The following is a 20,236-nucleotide window of genomic DNA, read 5'->3' as shown; positions in this document are numbered from 1 at the left end:
TGGTTGAAAATGCTCGCCTGAGAGGTTTGGCGGTCGAAACAGAAGGCTTTTACTCACAGGACAAGAAATCAGCCCTCGACAACTTAACCGGCAGAAAAATATTTTTTTGCAAAAATCCCTAAGCCCCGGGGTCACAATTTCATCAAAAATCTGACTTTCGGCAATTCACTCAAAAATGGTGCCAAATGGTTGCAATTGCTCCCCTGAAAGGTTTGGCGGTCGAAACAGAAGGCTTTTACTCACAGGACAAGAAATCAGCCCTCGACAACTTAACCGGCAGAAAAATATTTTTTTAAAAAATCCCTAAGCCCCGGGGTCACAATTTCTTCAAAAATCTGACTTTCGGCAATTCACTCAAAAATGGTGCCAAACGGTTGAAAATGCTCACCTGAGAGGTTTGGCGGTCGAAACAGAAGGCTTTTAATCACAGGAAAAGAAATCAGCCCTCGACAACTTAACCGGCAGAAAAAGATTTTTTGAAAAAATCCCTAAGCCCCGGGGTCACAATTTCATCAAAAATCTGATTTACGGCAATACACTCAAAAATGGTGCCAAACGGTTGCAAATGCTCCCCTGAAAGGTTTGGCGGTCGAAACAGAAGGCTTTTTATCACAGGACACGAAATCAGCCCTCGACAACTTAACCGGCAGAAAAAGATTTTTTTGCAAAAATCCCTAAGCCCCGGGGTCACAATTTCATCAAAAATCTGACTTTCGGCAACTCACTCAAAAATGGTGCCAAACGGTTGCAATTGCTCCCCTGAAAGGTTTGGCAGTCGAAACAGAAGGCTTTTTATCACAGGACACGAAATCAGCCCTCGACAACTTAACCGGCAGAAAAAGATTTTTTTGCAAAAATCCCTAAGCCCCGGGGTCACAATTTCATCAAAAATCTGACTTTCGGCAATTCACTCAAAAATGGTGCCAAACGGTTGCAATTGCTCCCCTGAAAGGTTTGGCAGTCGAAACGGAAGGCTTTTAATCACAGGAAAAGAAATCAGCCCTCGACAACTTAACCGGCAGAAAAAGAATTTTTTTGAAAAAATCCCTAAGCCCCGGGGTCACAATTTCATGAAAAATCTGACTTTCGGCAATTCACTCAAAAATGGTGCCAAACGGTTGCAATTGCTCCCCTGAAAGGTTTGGCAGTCGAAATAGAAGGCTTTTAATCACAGGAAAAGAAATCAGCCCTCGACAACTTAACCGGCAGAAAAATATTTTTTTAAAAAATCCCTAAGCCCCGGGGTCACAATTTCTTCAAAAATCTGACTTTCGGCAATTCACTCAAAAATGGTGCCAAAAGGTTGCAAATGCTCCCCTGAATCGTTTGGCGGTCGAAACAGAAGGCTTTTTATCACAGGAAAAGAAATCAGCCCTCGACAACTTAACCGGCATAAAAAGATTGTTTTGAAAAAATCCCTAAGCCCCGGGGTCACAATTTCATCAAAAATCTGATTTTCGGCAATTCACTCAAAAATGGTGCCAAAAGGTTGCAAATGCTCCCCTGAATCGTTTGGCGGTCGAAACAGAAGGCTTTTTATCACAGGAAAAGAAATCAGCCCTCGACAACTTAACCGGCAGAAAAATATTTTTCTGAAAAAATCCCTAAGCCCCGGGGTCACAATTTCATCCAAAATCTGTCTTTCGGCAATTCACTCAAAAATGGTGCCAAACCGTTGCAAATGCTCCCCTAAAAGGTTTGGCGGTCGAAACAGAAGGCTTTTTATAACAGCACACGAAATCAGCCCTCGACAACTTAACGGGCAGAAAAAGATTTTTTGAAAAAATCCCTAAGCCCCGGGGTCACAATTTCATCAAAAATCTGACTTTCGGCAATTCACTCAAAAATGGTGCCAAATGGTTGAAAATGCTCGCCTGAGAGGTTTGGCGGTCGAAACAGAAGGCTTTTAATCACAGGAAAAGAAATCAGCCCTCGACAACTTAACCGGCAGAAAAATATTTTTTGGAAAAAATCCCTAAGCCCCGGGGTCACAATTTCTTCAAAAATCTGACTTTCGGCAACTCACTCAAAAATGGTGCCAAAAGGTTGCAAATGCTCCTCTGAAAGGTTTGGCGGTCGAAACAGAAGGCAATTTATCACAGGGGAATAAATCAGCCCTCGACAACTAAACCGGCAGAAAAATATTTTTCGGAAAAAATCCCTAAGCCCCGGGGTCACAATTTCATCAAAAATCTGACTTTCGGCAATTCACTCAAAAATGGTGCCAAATGGTTGCAATTGCTCCCCTGAAAAGTTTGGCGGTCGAAACAGAAGGCTTTTACTCACAGGACAAGAAATCAGCCCTCGACAACTTAACCGGCAGAAAAAGATTTTTTTGCAAAAATCCCTAAGCCCCGGGGTCACAATTTCATCAAAAATCTGACTTTCGGCAACTCACTCAAAAATGGTGCCAAACGGTTGCAATTGCTCCCCTGAAAGGTTTGGCGGTCGAAACAGAAGGCTTTTTATCACAGGACACGAAATCAGCCCTCGACAACTTAACCGGCAGAAAAATATTTTTCTGAAAAAATTCCTAAGCCCCGGTGTCACAATTTCATCAAAAATCTGATTTTCGGCAATTCACTCAAAAATGGTGCCAAACGGTTGCAATTGCTCCCCTGAAAGGTTTGGAAGTCGAAGTAGAAGGCTTTTAATCACAGGAAAAGAAATCAGCCCTCGACAACTTAACCGGCAGAAAAATATTTTTCTGAAAAAATCCCTAAGCCCCGGGGTCACAATTTCATCAAAAATCTGATTTTCGGCAATTCACTCAAAAATGGTGCCAAACGGTTGCAAATGCTCCCCTGAAAGGTTTGGCGGTCGAAACAGAAGGCTTTTTATCACAGGACACGAAATCAGCCCTCGACAACTTAACCGGCAGAAAAAGATTTTTTTGCAAAAATCCCTAAGCCCCGGGGTCACAATTTCATCAAAAATCTGACTTTCGGCAACTTACTCAAAAATGGTGCCAAACGGTTGCAATTGCTCCCCTGAAAGGTTTGGCAGTCGAAACAGAAGGCTTTTTATCACAGGACACGAAATCAGCCCTCGACAACTTAACCGGCAGAAAAAGATTTTTTTGCAAAAATCCCTAAGCTCCGGGGTCACAATTTCATCAAAAATCTGACTTTCGGCAATTCACTTAAAAATGGTGCCAAACGGTTGAAAATGCTCACCTGAGAGGTTTGGCGGTCGAAACAGAAGGCTTTTAATCACAGGAAAAGAAATCAGCCCTCGACAACTTAACCGGCAGAAAAAGATTTTTTTTGAAAAAATCCCTAAGCCCCGGGGTCACAATTTCATGAAAAATCTGACTTTCGGCAATTCACTCAAAAATGGTGCCAAACGGTTGCAATTGCTCCCCTGAAAGGTTTGGCAGTCGAAATAGAAGGCTTTTAATCACAGGAAAAGAAATCAGCCCTCGACAACTTAACCGGCAGAAAAATATTTTTCTGAAAAAATCCCTAAGCCCCGGGGTCACAATTTCATCAAAAATCTGTCTTTCGGCAATTCACTCAAAAATGGTGCCAAATGGTTGGAATTGCTCCCCTGAAAGGTTTGGCGGTCGAAACAGAAGCCTTTTACTCACAGGACAAGAAATCAGCCCTCGACAACTTAACCGGCAGAAAAAGATTTTTTTGCAAAAATCCCTTAGCCCCGGGGTCGCAATTTCATCAAAAATCTGACTTTCGGCAACTCACTAAAAAATGGTGCCAAATGGTTGAAAATGCTCGCCTGAGAGGTTTGGCGGTCGAAACAGAAGGCTTTTACTCACAGGACAAGAAATCAGCCCTCGACAACTTAACCGGCAGAAAAATATTTTTTTGCAAAAATCCCTAAGCCCCGGGGTCACAATTTCATCAAAAATCTGACTTTCGGCAATTCACTCAAAAAGGGTGCCAAATGGTTGCAATTGCTCCCCTGAAAGGTTTGGCGGTCGAAACAGAAGGCTTTTACTCACAGGACAAGAAATCAGCCCTCGACAACTTAACCGGCAGAAAAATATTTTTTTAAAAAATCCCTAAGCCCCGGGGTCACAATTTCTTCAAAAATCTGATTTTCGGCAATTCACTCAAAAATGGTGCCAAACGGTTGCAAATGCTCCCCTGAAAGGTTTGGCGGTCGAAACAGAAGGCTTTTTATCACAGGACACGAAATCAGCCCTCGACAACTTAACCGGCAGAAAAAGATTTTTTTGCAAAAATCCCTAAGCCCCGGGGTCACAATTTCATCAAAAATCTGACTTTCGGCAACTCACTCAAAAATGGTGCCAAACGGTTGCAATTGCTCCCCTGAAAGGTTTGGCGGTCGAAACAGAAGGCTTTTTATCACAGGACACGAAATCAGCCCTCGACAACTTAACCGGCAGAAAAAGATTTTTTTGCAAAAATCCCTAAGCCCCGGGGTCACAATTTCATCAAAAATCTGACTTTCGGCAATTCACTCAAAAATGGTGCCAAACGGTTGAAAATGCTCACCTGAGAGGTTTGGCGGTCGAAACAGAAGGCTTTTAATCACAGGAAAAGAAATCAGCCCTCGACAACTTAACCGGCAGAAAAAGAATTTTTTTGAAAAAATCCCTAAGCCCCGGGGTCACAATTTCATGAAAAATCTGACTTTCGGCAATTCACTCAAAAATGGTGCCAAACGGTTGCAATTGCTCCCCTGAAAGGTTTGGCAGTCGAAATAGAAGGCTTTTAATCACAGGAAAAGAAATCAGCCCTCGACAACTTAACCGGCAGAAAAAGATTTTTTTGCAAAAATCCCTAAGCCCCGGGGTCACAATTTCATCAAAAATCTGTCTTTCGGCAATTCACTCAAAAATGGTGCCAAATGGTTGGAATTGCTCCCCTGAAAGGTTTGGCGGTCGAAACAGAAGCCTTTTACTCACAGGACAAGAAATCAGCCCTCGACAACTTAACCGGCAGAAAAAGATTTTTTTGCAAAAATCCCTTAGCCCCGGGGTCGCAATTTCATCAAAAATCTGACTTTCGGCAACTCACTCAAAAATGGTGCCAAATGGTTGAAAATGCTCGCCTGAGAGGTTTGGCGGTCGAAACAGAAGGCTTTTACTCACAGGACAAGAAATCAGCCCTCGACAACTTAACCGGCAGAAAAATATTTTTTTGCAAAAATCCCTAAGCCCCGGGGTCACAATTTCATCAAAAATCTGACTTTCGGCAATTCACTCAAAAAGGGTGCCAAATGGTTGCAATTGCTCCCCTGAAAGGTTTGGCGGTCGAAACAGAAGGCTTTTACTCACAGGACAAGAAATCAGCCCTCGACAACTTAACCGGCAGAAAAATATTTTTTTAAAAAATCCCTAAGCCCCGGGGTCACAATTTCTTCAAAAATCTGATTTTCGGCAATTCACTCAAAAATGGTGCCAAACGGTTGCAAATGCTCCCCTGAAAGGTTTGGCGGTCGAAACAGAAGGCTTTTTATCACAGGACACGAAATCAGCCCTCGACAACTTAACCGGCAGAAAAAGATTTTTTTGCAAAAATCCCTAAGCCCCGGGGTCACAATTTCATCAAAAATCTGACTTTCGGCAACTCACTCAAAAATGGTGCCAAACGGTTGCAATTGCTCCCCTGAAAGGTTTGGCGGTCGAAACAGAAGGCTTTTTATCACAGGACACGAAATCAGCCCTCGACAACTTAACCGGCAGAAAAAGATTTTTTTGCAAAAATCCCTAAGCCCCGGGGTCACAATTTCATGAAAAATCTGACTTTCGGCAATTCACTCAAAAATGGTGCCAAACGGTTGCAATTGCTCCCCTGAAAGGTTTGGCAGTCGAAATAGAAGGCTTTTAATCACAGGAAAAGAAATCAGCCCTCAACAACTTAACCGGCAGAAAAAGATTTTTTTGCAAAAATCCCTAAGCCCCGGGGTCACAATTTCATCAAAAATCTGTCTTTCGGCAATTCACTCAAAAATGGTGCCAAATGGTTGCAATTGCTCCCCTGAAAGGTTTGGCGGTCGAAACAGAAGGCTTTTACTCACAGGACAAGAAATCAGCCCTCGACAACTTAACCGGCAGAAAAAGATTTTTTTGCAAAAATCCCTAAGCCCCGGGGTCACAATTTCTTCAAAAATCTGACTTTCGGCAACTCAATCAAAAATGGTGCCAAATGGTTGAAAATGCTCGCCTGAGAGGTTTGGCGGTCGAAACAGAAGGCTTTTACTCACAGGACAAGAAATCAGCCCTCGACAACTTAACCGGCAGAAAAATATTTTTTTGCAAAAATCCCTAAGCCCCGGGGTCACAATTTCATCAAAAATCTGACTTTCGGCAATTCACTCAAAAATGGTGCCAAATGGTTGCAATTGCTCCCCTGAAAGGTTTGGCGGTCGAAACAGAAGGCTTTTACTCACAGGACAAGAAATCAGCCCTCGACAACTTAACCGGCAGAAAAATATTTTTTTAAAAAATCCCTAAGCCCCGGGGTCACAATTTCTTCAAAAATCTGACTTTCGGCAATTCACTCAAAAATGGTGCCAAACGGTTGAAAATGCTCACCTGAGAGGTTTGGCGGTCGAAACAGAAGGCTTTTAATCACAGGAAAAGAAATCAGCCCTCGACAACTTAACCGGCAGAAAAAGATTTTTTGAAAAAATCCCTAAGCCCCGGGGTCACAATTTCATCAAAAATCTGATTTACGGCAATACACTCAAAAATGGTGCCAAACGGTTGCAAATGCTCCCCTGAAAGGTTTGGCGGTCGAAACAGAAGGCTTTTTATCACAGGACACGAAATCAGCCCTCGACAACTTAACCGGCAGAAAAAGATTTTTTTGCAAAAATCCCTAAGCCCCGGGGTCACAATTTCATCAAAAATCTGACTTTCGGCAACTCACTCAAAAATGGTGCCAAACGGTTGCAATTGCTCCCCTGAAAGGTTTGGCAGTCGAAACAGAAGGCTTTTTATCACAGGACACGAAATCAGCCCTCGACAACTTAACCGGCAGAAAAAGATTTTTTTGCAAAAATCCCTAAGCCCCGGGGTCACAATTTCATCAAAAATCTGACTTTCGGCAATTCACTCAAAAATGGTGCCAAACGGTTGCAATTGCTCCCCTGAAAGGTTTGGCAGTCGAAACGGAAGGCTTTTAATCACAGGAAAAGAAATCAGCCCTCGACAACTTAACCGGCAGAAAAAGAATTTTTTTGAAAAAATCCCTAAGCCCCGGGGTCACAATTTCATGAAAAATCTGACTTTCGGCAATTCACTCAAAAATGGTGCCAAACGGTTGCAATTGCTCCCCTGAAAGGTTTGGCAGTCGAAATAGAAGGCTTTTAATCACAGGAAAAGAAATCAGCCCTCGACAACTTAACCGGCAGAAAAATATTTTTTTAAAAAATCCCTAAGCCCCGGGGTCACAATTTCTTCAAAAATCTGACTTTCGGCAATTCACTCAAAAATGGTGCCAAAAGGTTGCAAATGCTCCCCTGAATCGTTTGGCGGTCGAAACAGAAGGCTTTTTATCACAGGAAAAGAAATCAGCCCTCGACAACTTAACCGGCATAAAAAGATTGTTTTGAAAAAATCCCTAAGCCCCGGGGTCACAATTTCATCAAAAATCTGATTTTCGGCAATTCACTCAAAAATGGTGCCAAAAGGTTGCAAATGCTCCCCTGAATCGTTTGGCGGTCGAAACAGAAGGCTTTTTATCACAGGAAAAGAAATCAGCCCTCGACAACTTAACCGGCAGAAAAATATTTTTCTGAAAAAATCCCTAAGCCCCGGGGTCACAATTTCATCCAAAATCTGTCTTTCGGCAATTCACTCAAAAATGGTGCCAAACCGTTGCAAATGCTCCCCTAAAAGGTTTGGCGGTCGAAACAGAAGGCTTTTTATAACAGCACACGAAATCAGCCCTCGACAACTTAACGGGCAGAAAAAGATTTTTTGAAAAAATCCCTAAGCCCCGGGGTCACAATTTCATCAAAAATCTGACTTTCGGCAATTCACTCAAAAATGGTGCCAAATGGTTGAAAATGCTCGCCTGAGAGGTTTGGCGGTCGAAACAGAAGGCTTTTAATCACAGGAAAAGAAATCAGCCCTCGACAACTTAACCGGCAGAAAAATATTTTTTGGAAAAAATCCCTAAGCCCCGGGGTCACAATTTCTTCAAAAATCTGACTTTCGGCAACTCACTCAAAAATGGTGCCAAAAGGTTGCAAATGCTCCTCTGAAAGGTTTGGCGGTCGAAACAGAAGGCAATTTATCACAGGGGAATAAATCAGCCCTCGACAACTAAACCGGCAGAAAAATATTTTTCGGAAAAAATCCCTAAGCCCCGGGGTCACAATTTCATCAAAAATCTGACTTTCGGCAATTCACTCAAAAATGGTGCCAAATGGTTGCAATTGCTCCCCTGAAAAGTTTGGCGGTCGAAACAGAAGGCTTTTACTCACAGGACAAGAAATCAGCCCTCGACAACTTAACCGGCAGAAAAAGATTTTTTTGCAAAAATCCCTAAGCCCCGGGGTCACAATTTCATCAAAAATCTGACTTTCGGCAACTCACTCAAAAATGGTGCCAAATGGTTAAAAATGCTCGCCTGAGAGGTTTGGCGGTCGAAACAGAAGGCTTTTAATCACAGGAAAAGAAATCAGCCCTCGACAACTTAACCGGCAGAAAAATATTTTTCTGAAAAAATTCCTAAGCCCCGGTGTCACAATTTCATCAAAAATCTGATTTTCGGCAATTCACTCAAAAATGGTGCCAAACGGTTGCAATTGCTCCCCTGAAAGGTTTGGAAGTCGAAGTAGAAGGCTTTTAATCACAGGAAAAGAAATCAGCCCTCGACAACTTAACCGGCAGAAAAATATTTTTCTGAAAAAATCCCTAAGCCCCGGGGTCACAATTTCATCAAAAATCTGATTTTCGGCAATTCACTCAAAAATGGTGCCAAACGGTTGCAAATGCTCCCCTGAAAGGTTTGGCGGTCGAAACAGAAGGCTTTTTATCACAGGACACGAAATCAGCCCTCGACAACTTAACCGGCAGAAAAAGATTTTTTTGCAAAAATCCCTAAGCCCCGGGGTCACAATTTCATCAAAAATCTGACTTTCGGCAACTCACTCAAAAATGGTGCCAAACGGTTGCAATTGCTCCCCTGAAAGGTTTGGCAGTCGAAACAGAAGGCTTTTTATCACAGGACACGAAATCAGCCCTCGACAACTTAACCGGCAGAAAAAGATTTTTTTGCAAAAATCCCTAAGCCCCGGGGTCACAATTTCATCAAAAATCTGACTTTCGGCAACTCACTCAAAAATGGTGCCAAATGGTTAAAAATGCTCGCCTGAGAGGTTTGGCGGTCGAAACAGAAGGCTTTTAATCACAGGAAAAGAAATCAGCCCTCGACAACTTAACCGGCAGAAAAATATTTTTCTGAAAAAATTCCTAAGCCCCGGTGTCACAATTTCATCAAAAATCTGATTTTCGGCAATTCACTCAAAAATGGTGCCAAACGGTTGCAATTGCTCCCCTGAAAGGTTTGGAAGTCGAAGTAGAAGGCTTTTAATCACAGGAAAAGAAATCAGCCCTCGACAACTTAACCGGCAGAAAAATATTTTTCTGAAAAAATCCCTAAGCCCCGGGGTCACAATTTCATCAAAAATCTGATTTTCGGCAATTCACTCAAAAATGGTGCCAAACGGTTGCAAATGCTCCCCTGAAAGGTTTGGCGGTCGAAACAGAAGGCTTTTTATCACAGGACACGAAATCAGCCCTCGACAACTTAACCGGCAGAAAAAGATTTTTTTGCAAAAATCCCTAAGCCCCGGGGTCACAATTTCATCAAAAATCTGACTTTCGGCAACTCACTCAAAAATGGTGCCAAACGGTTGCAATTGCTCCCCTGAAAGGTTTGGCAGTCGAAACAGAAGGCTTTTTATCACAGGACACGAAATCAGCCCTCGACAACTTAACCGGCAGAAAAAGATTTTTTTGCAAAAATCCCTAAGCCCCGGGGTCACAATTTCATCAAAAATCTGACTTTCGGCAATTCACTCAAAAATGGTGCCAAACGGTTGAAAATGCTCACCTGAGAGGTTTGGCGGTCGAAACAGAAGGCTTTTAATCACAGGAAAAGAAATCAGCCCTCGACAACTTAACCGGCAGAAAAAGAATTTTTTTGAAAAAATCCCTAAGCCCCGGGGTCACAATTTCATGAAAAATCTGACTTTCGGCAATTCACTCAAAAATGGTGCCAAACGGTTGCAATTGCTCCCCTGAAAGGTTTGGCAGTCGAAATAGAAGGCTTTTAATCACAGGAAAAGAAATCAGCCCTCGACAACTTAACCGGCAGAAAAATATTTTTCTGAAAAAATCCCTAAGCCCCGGGGTCACAATTTCATCAAAAATCTGATTTTCGGCAATTCACTCAAAAATGGTGCCAAACGGTTGCAAATGCTCCCCTGAAAGGTTTGGCGGTCGAAACAGAAGGCTTTTTATCACAGGACACGAAATCAGCCCTCGACAACTTAACCGGCAGAAAAAGATTTTTTTGCAAAAATCCCTAAGCCCCGGGGTCACAATTTCATCAAAAATCTGACTTTCGGCAACTCACTCAAAAATGGTGCCAAACGGTTGCAATTGCTCCCCTGAAAGGTTTGGCAGTCGAAACAGAAGGCTTTTTATCACAGGACACGAAATCAGCCCTCGACAACTTAACCGGCAGAAAAAGATTTTTTTGCAAAAATCCCTAAGCCCCGGGGTCACAATTTCATCAAAAATCTGACTTTCGGCAACTCACTCAAAAATGGTGCCAAATGGTTAAAAATGCTCGCCTGAGAGGTTTGGCGGTCGAAACAGAAGGCTTTTAATCACAGGAAAAGAAATCAGCCCTCGACAACTTAACCGGCAGAAAAATATTTTTCTGAAAAAATTCCTAAGCCCCGGTGTCACAATTTCATCAAAAATCTGATTTTCGGCAATTCACTCAAAAATGGTGCCAAACGGTTGCAATTGCTCCCCTGAAAGGTTTGGAAGTCGAAGTAGAAGGCTTTTAATCACAGGAAAAGAAATCAGCCCTCGACAACTTAACCGGCAGAAAAATATTTTTCTGAAAAAATCCCTAAGCCCCGGGGTCACAATTTCATCAAAAATCTGATTTTCGGCAATTCACTCAAAAATGGTGCCAAACGGTTGCAAATGCTCCCCTGAAAGGTTTGGCGGTCGAAACAGAAGGCTTTTTATCACAGGACACGAAATCAGCCCTCGACAACTTAACCGGCAGAAAAAGATTTTTTTGCAAAAATCCCTAAGCCCCGGGGTCACAATTTCATCAAAAATCTGACTTTCGGCAACTCACTCAAAAATGGTGCCAAACGGTTGCAATTGCTCCCCTGAAAGGTTTGGCAGTCGAAACAGAAGGCTTTTTATCACAGGACACGAAATCAGCCCTCGACAACTTAACCGGCAGAAAAAGATTTTTTTGCAAAAATCCCTAAGCCCCGGGGTCACAATTTCATCAAAAATCTGACTTTCGGCAATTCACTCAAAAATGGTGCCAAACGGTTGAAAATGCTCACCTGAGAGGTTTGGCGGTCGAAACAGAAGGCTTTTAATCACAGGAAAAGAAATCAGCCCTCGACAACTTAACCGGCAGAAAAAGAATTTTTTTGAAAAAATCCCTAAGCCCCGGGGTCACAATTTCATGAAAAATCTGACTTTCGGCAATTCACTCAAAAATGGTGCCAAACGGTTGCAATTGCTCCCCTGAAAGGTTTGGCAGTCGAAATAGAAGGCTTTTAATCACAGGAAAAGAAATCAGCCCTCGACAACTTAACCGGCAGAAAAATATTTTTCTGAAAAAATCCCTAAGCCCCGGGGTCACAATTTCATCAAAAATCTGTCTTTCGGCAATTCACTCAAAAATGGTGCCAAATGGTTGGAATTGCTCCCCTGAAAGGTTTGGCGGTCGAAACAGAAGCCTTTTACTCACAGGACAAGAAATCAGCCCTCGACAACTTAACCGGCAGAAAAAGATTTTTTTGCAAAAATCCCTTAGCCCCGGGGTCACAATTTCATCAAAAATCTGACTTTCGGCAACTCACTCAAAAATGGTGCCAAATGGTTGAAAATGCTCGCCTGAGAGGTTTGGCGGTCGAAACAGAAGGCTTTTACTCACAGGACAAGAAATCAGCCCTCGACAACTTAACCGGCAGAAAAATATTTTTTTGCAAAAATCCCTAAGCCCCGGGGTCACAATTTCATCAAAAATCTGACTTTCGGCAATTCACTCAAAAAGGGTGCCAAATGGTTGCAATTGCTCCCCTGAAAGGTTTGGCGGTCGAAACAGAAGGCTTTTACTCACAGGACAAGAAATCAGCCCTCGACAACTTAACCGGCAGAAAAATATTTTTTTTAAAAATCCCTAAGCCCCGGGTTCACAATTTCTTCAAAAATCTGATTTTCGGCAATTCACTCAAAAATGGTGCCAAACGGTTGCAAATGCTCCCCTGAAAGGTTTGGCGGTCGAAACAGAAGGCTTTTTATCACAGGACACGAAATCAGCCCTCGACAACTTAACCGGCAGAAAAAGATTTTTTTGCAAAAATCCCTAAGCCCCGGGGTCACAATTTCATCAAAAATCTGACTTTCGGCAACTCACTCAAAAATGGTGCCAAACGGTTGCAATTGCTCCCCTGAAAGGTTTGGCGGTCGAAACAGAAGGCTTTTTATCACAGGACACGAAATCAGCCCTCGACAACTTAACCGGCAGAAAAAGATTTTTTTGCAAAAATCCCTAAGCCCCGGGGTCACAATTTCATCAAAAATCTGACTTTCGGCAATTCACTCAAAAATGGTGCCAAACGGTTGAAAATGCTCACCTGAGAGGTTTGGCGGTCGAAACAGAAGGCTTTTAATCACAGGAAAAGAAATCAGCCCTCGACAACTTAACCGGCAGAAAAAGAATTTTTTTGAAAAAATCCCTAAGCCCCGGGGTCACAATTTCATGAAAAATCTGACTTTCGGCAATTCACTCAAAAATGGTGCCAAACGGTTGCAATTGCTCCCCTGAAAGGTTTGGCAGTCGAAATAGAAGGCTTTTAATCACAGGAAAAGAAATCAGCCCTCGACAACTTAACCGGCAGAAAAAGATTTTTTTGCAAAAATCCCTAAGCCCCGGGGTCACAATTTCATCAAAAATCTGTCTTTCGGCAATTCACTCAAAAATGGTGCCAAATGGTTGAAAATGCTCACCTGAGAGGTTTGGCGGTCGAAACAGAAGGCTTTTACTCACAGGACAAGAAATCAGCCCTCGACAACTTAACCGGCAGAAAAATATTTTTTTAAAAAATCCCTAAGCCCCGAGGTCACAATTTCTTCAAAAATCTGACTTTCGGCAATTCACTCAAAAATGGTGCCAAACGGTTGAAAATGCTCACCTGAGAGGTTTGGCGGTCGAAACAGAAGGCTTTTAATCACAGGAAAAGAAATCAGCCCTCGACAACTTAACCGGCAGAAAAAGATTTTTTGAAAAAATCCCTAAGCCCCGGGGTCACAATTTCATCAAAAATCTGATTTACGGCAATACACTCAAAAATGGTGCCAAACGGTTGCAAATGCTCCCCTGAAAGGTTTGGCGGTCGAAACAGAAGGCTTTTTATCACAGGACACGAAATCAGCCCTCGACAACTTAACCGGCAGAAAAAGATTTTTTTGCAAAAATCCCTAAGCCCCGGGGTCACAATTTCATCAAAAATCTGACTTTCGGCAACTCACTCAAAAATGGTGCCAAACGGTTGCAATTGCTCCCCTGAAAGGTTTGGCAGTCGAAACAGAAGGCTTTTTATCACAGGACACGAAATCAGCCCTCGACAACTTAACCGGCAGAAAAAGATTTTTTTGCAAAAATCCCTAAGCCCCGGGGTCACAATTTCATCAAAAATCTGACTTTCGGCAATTCACTCAAAAATGGTGCCAAACGGTTGCAATTGCTCCCCTGAAAGGTTTGGCAGTCGAAACGGAAGGCTTTTAATCACAGGAAAAGAAATCAGCCCTCGACAACTTAACCGGCAGAAAAAGAATTTTTTTGAAAAAATCCCTAAGCCCCGGGGTCACAATTTCATGAAAAATCTGACTTTCGGCAATTCACTCAAAAATGGTGCCAAACGGTTGCAATTGCTCCCCTGAAAGGTTTGGCAGTCGAAATAGAAGGCTTTTAATCACAGGAAAAGAAATCAGCCCTCGACAACTTAACCGGCAGAAAAATATTTTTTTAAAAAATCCCTAAGCCCCGGGGTCACAATTTCTTCAAAAATCTGACTTTCGGCAATTCACTCAAAAATGGTGCCAAACGGTTGCAAATGCTCCCCTGAAAGGTTTGGCGGTCGAAACAGAAGGCTATTTATCACAGGACACGAAATCAGCCCTCGACAAATTAACCGGCAGAAAAAGATTTTTTTGAAAAAATCCCTAAGCCCCGGGGTCACAATTTCATTAAAAATCTGACTTTCGGCAATTCACTCAAAAATGGTGCCAAACGGTTGAAAATGCTCACCTGAGAGGTTTGGCGGTCGAAACAGAAGGCTTTTAATCACAGGAAAAGAAATCAGCCCTCGACAACTTAACCGGCAGAAAAAGAATTTTTTTGAAAAAATCCCTAAGCCCCGGGGTCACAATTTCATCAAAAATCTGACTTTCGGCAATTCACTCAAAAATGGTGCCAAATGGTTGCAATTGCTCCCCTGAAAGGTTTGGCGGTCGAAACAGAAGGCTTTTACCCACAGGACAAGAAATCAGCCCTCGACAACTTAACCGGCAGAAAAATATTTTTTTAAAAAATCCCTAAGCCCCGGGGTCACAATTTCTTCAAAAATCTGACTTTCGGCAATTCACTCAAAAATGGTGCCAAACGGTTGCAAATGCTCCCCTGAAAGGTTTGGCGGTCGAAACAGAAGGCTATTTATCACAGGACACGAAATCAGCCCTCGACAAATTAACCGGCAGAAAAAGATTTTTTTGAAAAAATCCCTAAGCCCCGGGGTCACAATTTCATTAAAAATCTGACTTTCGGCAATTCACTCAAAAATGGTGCCAAACGGTTGAAAATGCTCACCTGAGAGGTTTGGCGGTCGAAACAGAAGGCTTTTAATCACAGGAAAAGAAATCAGCCCTCGACAACTTAACCGGCAGAAAAAGATTTTTTGAAAAAATCCCTAAGCCCCGGGGTCACAATTTCATCAAAAATCTGATTTTCGGCAATACACTCAAAAATGGTGCCAAACGGTTGCAAATGCTCCCCTGAAAGGTTTGGCGGTCGAAACAGAAGGCTTTTTATCACAGGACACGAAATCAGCCCTCGACAACTTAACCGGCAGAAAAAGATTTTTTTGCAAAAATCCCTAAGCCCCGGGGTCACAATTTCATCAAAAATCTGACTTTCGGCAACTCACTCAAAAATGGTGCCAAACGGTTGCAATTGCTCCCCTGAAAGGTTTGGCAGTCGAAACAGAAGGCTTTTTATCACAGGACACGAAATCAGCCCTCGACAACTTAACCGGCAGAAAAAGATTTTTTTGCAAAAATCCCTAAGCCCCGGGGTCACAATTTCATCAAAAATCTGACTTTCGGCAATTCACTCAAAAATGGTGCCAAACGGTTGAAAATGCTCACCTGAGAGGTTTGGCGGTCGAAACAGAAGGCTTTTAATCACAGGAAAAGAAATCAGCCCTCGACAACTTAACCGGCAGAAAAATATTTTTTTAAAAAATCCCTAAGCCCCGGGGTCACAATTTCTTCAAAAATTTGACTTTCGGCAATTCACTCAAAAATGGTGCCAAACGGTTGCAAATGCTCCCCTGAAAGGTTTGGCGGTCGAAACAGAAGGCTATTTATCACAGGACACGAAATCAGCCCTCGACAAATTAACCGGCAGAAAAAGATTTTTTTGAAAAAATCCCTAAGCCCCGGGGTCACAATTTCATTAAAAATCTGACTTTCGGCAATTCACTCAAAAATGGTGCCAAACGGTTGAAAATGCTCACCTGAGAGGTTTGGCGGTCGAAACAGAAGGCTTTTAATCACAGGAAAAGAAATCAGCCCTTGACAACTTAACCGGCAGAAAAAGATTTTTTGAAAAAATCCCTAAGCCCCGGGGTCACAATTTCATCAAAAATCTGATTTTCGGCAATACACTCAAAAATGGTGCCAAACGGTTGCAAATGCTCCCCTGAAAGGTTTGGCGGTCGAAACAGAAGGCTTTTTATCACAGGACACGAAATCAGCCCTCGACAACTTAACCGGCAGAAAAAGATTTTTTTGCAAAAATCCCTAAGCCCCGGGGTCACAATTTCATCAAAAATATGACTTTCGGCAACTCACTCAAAAATGGTGCCAAACGGTTGCAATTGCTCCCCTGAAAGGTTTGGCAGTCGAAACAGAAGGCTTTTTATCACAGGACACGAAATCAGCCCTCGACAACTTAACCGGCAGAAAAAGATTTTTTTGCAAAAATCCCTAAGCCCCGGGGTCACAATTTCATCAAAAATCTGACTTTCGGCAATTCACTCAAAAATGGTGCCAAACGGTTGAAAATGCTCACCTGAGAGGTTTGGCGGTCGAAACAGAAGGCTTTTAATCACAGGAAAAGAAATCAGCCCTCGACAACTTAACCGGCAGAAAAAGAATTTTTTTGAAAAAATCCCTAAGCCCCAGGGTCACAATTTCATGAAAAATCTGACTTTCGGCAATTCACTCAAAAATGGTGCCAAACGGTTGCAATTGCTCCCCTGAAAGGTTTGGCAGTCGAAATAGAAGGCTTTTAATCACAGGAAAAGAAATCAGCCCTCGACAACTTAACCGGCAGAAAAATATTTTTCTGAAAAAATCCCTAAGCCCCGGGGTCACAATTTCATCAAAAATCTGTCTTTCGGCAATTCACTCAAAAATGGTGCCAAATGGTTGCAATTGCTCCCCTGAAAGGTTTGGCGGTCGAAACAGAAGGCTTTTACTCACAGGACAAGAAATCAGCCCTCGACAACTTAACCGGCAGAAAAAGATTTTTTTGCAAAAATCCCTAAGCCCCGGGGTCACAATTTCATCAAAAATCTGACTTTCGGCAATTCACTCAAAAATGGTGCCAAACGGTTGCAATTGCTCCCCTGAAAGGTTTGGCAGTCGAAACGGAAGGCTTTTAATCACAGGAAAAGAAATCAGCCCTCGACAACTTAACCGGCAGAAAAAGAATTTTTTTGAAAAAATCCCTAAGCCCCGGGGTCACAATTTCATGAAAAATCTGACTTTCGGCAATTCACTCAAAAATGGTGCCAAACGGTTGCAATTGCTCCCCTGAAAGGTTTGGCAGTCGAAATAGAAGGCTTTTAATCACAGGAAAAGAAATCAGCCCTCGACAACTTAACCGGCAGAAAAATATTTTTTAAAAAAATCCCTAAGCCCCGGGGTCACAATTTCTTCAAAAATCTGACTTTCGGCAATTCACTCAAAAATGGTGCCAAACGGTTGCAAATGCTCCCCTGAAAGGTTTGGCGGTCGAAACAGAAGGCTATTTATCACAGGACACGAAATCAGCCCTCGACAAATTAACCGGCAGAAAAAGATTTTTTTGAAAAAATCCCTAAGCCCCGGGGTCACAATTTCATTAAAAATCTGACTTTCGGCAATTCACTCAAAAATGGTGCCAAACGGTTGAAAATGCTCACCTGAGAGGTTTGGCGGTCGAAACAGAAGGCTTTTAATCACAGGAAAAGAAATCAGCCCTCGACAACTTAACCGGCAGAAAAATATTTTTTTAAAAAATCCCTAAGCCCCGGGGTCACAATTTCTTCAAAAATCTGACTTTCGGCAATTCACTCAAAAATGGTGCCAAACGGTTGCAAATGCTCGCCTGAGAGGTTTGGCGGTCGAAACAGAAGGCTTTTAATCACAGGAAAAGAAATCAGCCCTCGACAACTTAACCGGCAGAAAAATATTTTTCTGAAAAAATTCCTAAGCCCCGGGGTCACAATTTCATCAAAAATCTGATTTTCGGCAATTCACTCAAAAATGGTGCCAAACGGTTGCAATTGCTCCCCTGAAAGGTTTGGAAGTCGAAGTAGAAGGCTTTTAATCACAGGAAAAGAAATCAGCCCTCGACAACTTAACCGGCAGAAAAATATTTTTCTGAAAAAATCCCTAAGCCCCGGGGTCACAATTTCATCAAAAATCTGACTTTTGGCAATTCACTCAAAAATGGTGCCAAACGGTTGCAATTGCTCCCCTGAAAGGTTTGGCAGTCGAAACAGAAGGCTATTTATCACAGGACACGAAATCAGCCCTCGACAACTTAACCGGCAGAAAAAGATTTTTTGAAAAAATCCCTAAGCCCCGGGGTCACAATTTCATCAAAAATCTGACTTTCGGCAATTCACTCAAAAATGGTGCCAAACGGTTGCAATTGCTCCCCTGAAAGGTTTGGCAGTCGAAACGGAAGGCTTTTAATCACAGGAAAAGAAATCAGCCCTCGACAACTTAACCGGCAGAAAAAGAATTTTTTTGAAAAAATCCCTAAGCCCCGGGGTCACAATTTCATGAAAAATCTGACTTTCGGCAATTCACTCAAAAATGGTGCCAAACGGTTGCAAATGCTCCCCTGAAAGGTTTGGCAGTCGAAATAGAAGGCTTTTAATCACAGGAAAAGAAATCAGCCCTCGACAACTTAACCGGCAGAAAAATATTTTTTAAAAAAATCCCTAAGCCCCGGGGTCACAATTTCTTCAAAAATCTGACTTTCGGCAATTCACTCAAAAATGGTGCCAAACGGTTGCAAATGCTCCCCTGAAAGGTTTGGCGGTCGAAACAGAAGGCTATTTATCACAGGACACGAAATCAGCCCTCGACAAATTAACCGGCAGAAAAAGATTTTTTTGAAAAAATCCCTAAGCCCCAGGGTCACAATTTCATTAAAAATCTGACTTTCGGCAATTCACTCAAAAATGGTGCCAAACGGTTGAAAATGCTCACCTGAGAGGTTTGGCGGTCGAAACAGAAGGCTTTTAATCACAGGAAAAGAAATCAGCCCTCGACAACTTAACCGGCAGAAAAAGAATTTTTTTGAAAAAATCCCTAAGCCCCGGGGTCACAATTTCATCAAAAATCTGACTTTCGGCAATTCACTCAAAAATGGTGCCAAATGGTTGCAATTGCTCCCCTGAAAGGTTTGGCGGTCGAAACAGAAGGCTTTTACTCACAGGACAAGAAATCAGCCCTCGACAACTTAACCGGCAGAAAAATATTTTTTTAAAAAATCCCTAAGCCCCGGGGTCACAATTTCTTCAAAAATCTGACTTTCGGCAATTCACTCAAAAATGGTGCCAAACGGTTGCAAATGCTCGCCTGAGAGGTTTGGCGGTCGAAACAGAAGGCTTTTAATCACAGGAAAAGAAATCAGCCCTCGACAACTTAACCGGCAGAAAAATATTTTTCTGAAAAAATTCCTAAGCCCCGGGGTCACAATTTCATCAAAAATCTGATTTTCGGCAATTCACTCAAAAATGGTGCCAAACGGTTGCAATTGCTCCCCTGAAAGGTTTGGAAGTCGAAGTAGAAGGCTTTTAATCACAGGAAAAGAAATCAGCCCTCGACAACTTAACCGGCAGAAAAATATTTTTCTGAAAAAATCCCTAAGCCCCGGGGTCACAATTTCATCAAAAATCTGACTTTTGGCAATTCACTCAAAAATGGTGCCAAACGGTTGCAATTGCTCCCCTGAAAGGTTTGGCAGTCGAAACAGAAGGCTATTTATCACAGGACACGAAATCAGCCCTCGACAACTTAACCGGCAGAAAAAGATTTTTTGAAAAAATCCCTAAGCCCCGGGGTCACAATTTCATCAAAAATCTGATTTTCGGCAATACACTCAGAAATGGTGCCAAACGGTTGCAAATGCTCGCCTGAGAGGTTTGGCGGTCGAAACAGAAGGCTATTTATCACAGGACAAGAAATCAGCCCTCGACAATTTAACCGGCAGAATTTTTTTTTTTAAAAAAATCCCTAAGCCCCGGGGTCATATTTTCTTCAAAAATCTGACTTTTGGCAATTCACTCAAAAATGGTGCCAAACGGTTGCAAATGCTCCCCTGATAGGTTTGGCGGTCGAAACAGAACGCTATTTATCACAGCACAAGAAATCAGCCGTCGACAACTTAACCGGCAGAAAAAGATTTTTTTGCAAAAATCCCTAAGCCCCGGGGTCACAATTTCATCAAAAATCTGACTTTCG

Source organism: Podarcis erhardii (assembly GCF_964252035.2).
Source record: "Podarcis erhardii genome assembly, chromosome: 14".
Classification (NCBI taxonomy): Eukaryota; Metazoa; Chordata; class Lepidosauria; order Squamata; family Lacertidae; genus Podarcis; species Podarcis erhardii.
This window is presented reverse-complemented; position numbering follows the sequence as displayed.